Source organism: Psammomys obesus, unplaced genomic scaffold, assembly GCF_907164565.1.
Source record: "Psammomys obesus unplaced genomic scaffold, mPsaObe1.curated_primary_1811, whole genome shotgun sequence".
NCBI lineage: Eukaryota > Metazoa > Chordata > Mammalia > Rodentia > Muridae > Psammomys > Psammomys obesus.
The window spans coordinates 14,012,089-14,017,479 of NW_026594428.1; the positions used below are offsets into that span (position 1 = coordinate 14,012,089).

The window sequence follows — 5,391 nt, forward strand, 5'->3', positions numbered from 1 at the left end:
TTGTCAGATAGATACATAGACAGATAGACAGACAGACAGACAGACAGATAGATGATAGATAGATATGCATATATATAATAGCAGAGAATATATTTACTTATTTATTCCAAAATTTATTGTGAGTATTTATACATATAGGAAAGAATGTGATATAGAAAACACTTCAAAATGATGATAGTATTGATAATGCAGTTGGTTCCAAGAATACAGAGTTTATCATCTAAAAATCTAGGTAATGAGGAAAATATATATGTGTATATAGGAAGAGGAATGTTGAAACGGCAGCTACCACTGGAACAGAGAAGTGTGGGTGGGCAGGATAAGGAGAGGCCTGGAAACAGAGCCATACACATGGACTTGGCTATTCAGAAATGCAAGCAGAGACCACACTAATTCCTGAAGCTGAACCAGAACCAGAATTAAGCTCTTAAATTGAATCAGCCAGTATTGTAAAAAATACTTAAGTTGCTTACAAAATGAGAAGCCAAAGCAGCTTATTTTGAATGGGAACAGTAGGAAATAATAAAGTGATAATAAGGAAATTTGTCACAAGGGAAGATTATGAGAAAGTGAAGTTTCTGGAGATAAGGGCTGAAGATACAGAAAGATGAGGTCATCAGCCAATGCTGGTAATATGATGTCAGTATCGTGTACACCAAATTCCCTAACCTGACGTGAGCAACCTGGAAAAAAGCAGCAAGCATTTCCCCAACATCCAGTGGTCTCTCATGAGACACCAGCATCTTCCATGGAGGAAAGTAATAGAATCATCAGACATCTGAAAAAACGAACCAATAATGAGACATACATCAAAGATGCCTCTATCATGGTAATGCAGATACTGACTACACTGAAGGAACACCAAATTCCACAAGAAATCAGAAAGTGTGGGGAGGGAGGAATACCTGACTAGAATTCAGCAGAATTTGCAAAGAAGAGCAGCAGTTTAAGCCCTCTAGGAACTGTATTTAAAAGCTTGAGAAGAAAATGGCAATGTCTTCAAGCAACTTTTCCTTATTATTTTTCCAGTAAGTCACAATGGAGTCCATACCTTCTCACTAAGCATTTAGAAATAAATGTCCCATACACTTATTTCCACACATATTTACATGTTTTGGTATTTGGGTGAAAGATGTATTTCCTATAGAGAAGCTACTTTGTAAAATTCTACTTTGAACAAATCTTGTCTATATTTTTAAATGTATTTTAAACGTGTGATGGCTTAATTTCTGAATCATTTATGTGTTAAGGCTGCTGGAGGCATACACACAAGTGCTTTCACAAGTAATTTGGATATTATTATAAATTTCACAGAAACTACCATTGGGAATTAAAACCATTGGGGCCTGAGAATTTGGAAGCCAAGGAGAGTGAAGGTGGCATTTGGGTATCTGTGGGTATCTGTCACATTCTGGCGAAGGCTGACTGTACCCCTACCTGGAAAGTTATAAACATCAAAAATACACATTTCCTTTTCAAAGAGCAATAAAATTATCTGCAACAGAACCTATGTGTGTATGTATGTGTGAATATGTGTTTATAATTAACTAAGCTCCTGCTATGTACTAAGCTGGATGCTTTATGTGTGTCATTAAACTTAATATTCATGAACACACACCTACTATTTCATCTCACAGAGAGGAAGTGGGTGAAATCCCTGTAGTAGGTAGGGATAATAGAACTTGTTCACTGTGCTTTGGCTATGGTACACACTGGAGCCTTTTAGGACAAAAGCCTTTTAGCCTTTTAGAATGTAACAGGAAAGTTACATTCTTAAAGTTCTTTCTTCCATTCTTCTCTAATTGTAACTCATATCAAATATTTGAGAAAACCAGTCAGGAGCAGCAACCTACCTGATTGCTCAGAGCCATGGTTCTTGACTGTGGATCATGTCCCCTTTGGGAGTGAAATGACCCTTTCTTAGGGCCCACATATCAGATATCCTGCATAATTTGATTGGCCTGTTCTTTGATCACCTCCCCCTGAGGGGAGAACAGCCTTACCAGGCCACAGAAGATGACAATGCAGCCATTCCTGATGTGATCTGATAGACTAAGATCAGAAGGAAGGAGAGGAGGACCTCTCCTATCAGTGGACTTGGGGAGGGGCATGCGTGGAGAAGGGGGAGGGGAGATGGGACCCAGAGGGGAGGAGGGAAGGCCTTATGGGGGGATACAAAGTGAATAAACTGTAATTAATAAAAATAAATAAATTTTTTTATTGAAGAAAAAAAAAGAACCATGGCTCTAAGTCATCAAAGCTTCCCAAGGACTTAGCTTCTCCAAATCAAAACTCTACTCAGCTCTAAATGGAAAGGGTTCAAATTGCTGGGGTTTTACTCTCTTTCTATCCCAATATTCTAGAACCTATGCTATGGAAGCCACTTTCTCCATTGGGGAAACCACTTTCTGTGTAGTTTCCTTTTCAATTGTGCCATGGTGGTGAAAAGATTTAAGCCCATACAATGACTGAATCAAGCAGGAATGTAAACTCTGACACAACACTTCATTGATTACCTAACCAATAATATTTTAGAATAGCTGTTGTGTGAGACAATATACAATAAACCAAACACAAGTTATTCATTCCCAAAATCCTATCTGATCAGATTTTCAAAGCATAGCTTTGCTTTAATGAAGTCCAGAATTAGGTCTGTAACTAATGAAGTTTTCTTAGAGGGCCTCAAGTTGAAAGTTATCTCAGACACAAAATGTATAGATGAGGTGACAGCCTGGGATATTATAAGCAGAGGGACAAGGCATATGTTCATAATGTAAGTAAAGATAAATTTTATTTCACAGCATTCACTAAGAATGTTTAGACCCAGTTTGCACTGGTGAACTTTGCATTTTTGAGAACATGTTTATAAGTGGCACAATGCACTCCCTGGCAATGGAAAAAGAGACCCCTTGTTGGTGGCATTGTTCTTATATCAGTCAGGGGCAGAGCAGTTGGCAGTCCTGTGTTCCTCCTAGCCTGATGCCTGCCTTTAGTAGCCAAAGCTCTCTTCGGCCTAGGACTCATAAAGATCAAATCAAATTAAATCCAGGCAGCGTAGCAGGGAGAAAGAAGACGGACAGATACTCACAGACCGCCATGTCACTCACAGACCTGTGTGGCACAGAAAGGTCATAGACACGCTCTTGCTGCCTTGCTATGCAGCACGGATGGAGGGTGTCATCCAGGGTCTCACCAGCTGTGTGGCCAGCCTGCGGCAGGAACTACCACAATGTGTGAGTATGTGGTGGTCAGATGGGAGAGAAAGAGAAGTGGAGCAGCTTGAGCATTATGAAGAAAGATGGAACTGGAGAGTTGAGGGTGTAGAGGAGTAGCCTGTTGCAAGAGGCCAGCCCCATCACCTGGGGCCATGGTGAGATCCCAGCCCAAGCTGCTGCTGAGGGCCAAGTCTGAGTCTATGGCTACACAGCAGCAGGGGTTGTTGTCGATGACCATGGCTCATATTACCTCTAGAGAATATGGGGATGTCCCTGGTCAGGGAAGCTACCAGGGACTACATGGATGTCCAGAGGCTGTGCATAACTGGCCCCATCCCTCACTGGATGTGGTGCTCTGGCTCCATCTCTCACAGTGGCAACACTCAGGAGGATGGTCCTACACCTTACTAGGCAGCACAGTGGAGCTGGCCCTGGTGGCTGAGGCATGGGTGAGTTAGCCCTGAGGAATGTGCAATGGAGAAATGGTTCCACCACTCCTTTGCTGAGAGGTTGTGGTGGATGTCCTTTGCCCTCTCACCCCTTGCTGTGAGAGCTGAAATCAGGTTCATGAGCGCAGGTGAGCTGTCCCTGCCCCTCACTGGGTGTAGCACTCAGGAGAATGGGCCTTGCACTTCTCCCTGGCAGCATAGTAGTGCTGACCTTAGTTGAGGAGGATCAGGTGAGCCAGCCCCGACAACAAAGCATGGGAGAGCTGGCCTCAGCAGTCTTCTGCTGTGAGGTGGCATGGGTTCAGGGATCATATCCTACCCTATTCCTTGCCCTCACCCCTGTTTGAGAGAATGGGTCCTAAGGTCATGACATTGGGTAAGCTGGCCCTTCCCCTCCCCAGCTGCAGCACTCTGTATAGTGGGCCCTGCACCTCACCTTTGCAGTACAGTAGAGCTGGCCCTGGTGGAAGGGGCACAGATGAGATGGCCCCAAGGGCAAGAACATAAGAGAGCTGGCCCCAACACTCATCTGGTGTGAGGTGGCATGCATACAGGATGATGCTCTCTACCTCCCTGTCCCCCTTGCCACTTGCAGTACCCAGGAGATCTGGCCCTGGGCTCATAAGAGCAGGAGAGCTAACCCAGCTTCCTCACTCATTGCAGCACTCAGGAAAGTGGGCTCTGTACCTTGCTGCAAGTCAATCAGTTACCTTTAACCCCTATTCTTAAAAGTCTGTCGCATCCAAAATGAACTTATAATAACACATTTCTAGATATCCACCAATCAAAAACTGACCCAACCAAACCAGCCATACTTCTTTGGATGGTACCAATACACTTAGACCTCTGAAAATTCACCAATCCTCAAGAAAGTATGATTGACTAACATAACTTTATTTCCCATACACTCTACAGTAAGCAATGCTACTTTTCGTAATATTTGAAGAAACATTGAGTAATATTTGAAGGGTATAGTAAGAGAAAATATATAAGAAAGCTTTGAGGAAATATAACATAATGCATTATTGCCTTAATATGCAATTTTACAAGAAAAAGATAATTTGTACATTAGACTACTCTGAATCCACTCTTTATTTTCCTATTACTAGCAACTATATTAGTTATTTTTCCTGTTTCAGTGATTATATGGATTAAATGAAACACATTGGTGATTAACTCAGAGTCACCAATAATGCAGGTGTGCCACAATAAGGAAAGAAATAAAAGTTCTTCCCTTTGAAGAGATTTCATCAAGAGTGAGTCCAGATTTGAATGCCCCAATTCCCACTTCCTCTATCTCCCATCCTCCCTCTGTGTGCTATATGAATCTGGATCTATACCTGACTTAAAGCTGTCTTCTAAATCTGTTCTGGTGTCCACGTCTGCCTGTCCCTGTATGTCTGTAGGTGTCTGTACCTAACAAAGAGCTTTGATCTTTCTCTTTTATTGCATAGCACAAAAAGCATCATGTGGAAGGAGTGAAGAATACTTTACAGAAATCCTTACCAGAGTTTTACAAGAGATTAAGTCACCAACTCCACCTTACCATATAAGAAAGAGTGTTACAAACATCATTGTATACCAACCGATAACCATAAGTGTTGTTTGTTCTTCACATTTTGTTTTAGGAGATTTTTTTCCCCTAAACTCTGTATTTGCTGCTTTCAGGAAATGATACATATGCATTATTCTGCTCAGGGCCATGGGAAAATATATAACTTGAGAGT

The 5,391-nt window shown here is 41.9% G+C and overlaps 1 non-coding gene across 1 annotated transcript; it reads left to right on the forward strand.

Annotated features, from left to right (window-relative positions):
• The first annotated feature begins 2,881 nt into the window (after nucleotides 1-2,881).
• LOC129685508 (small nucleolar RNA SNORA48) lies at nucleotides 2,882-3,026 on the forward strand. The gene has a single exon (XR_008721499.1). It is a non-coding gene; the product is annotated as a small nucleolar RNA SNORA48 (small nucleolar RNA).
• The last annotated feature ends 2,365 nt before the right edge of the window (nucleotides 3,027-5,391 follow it).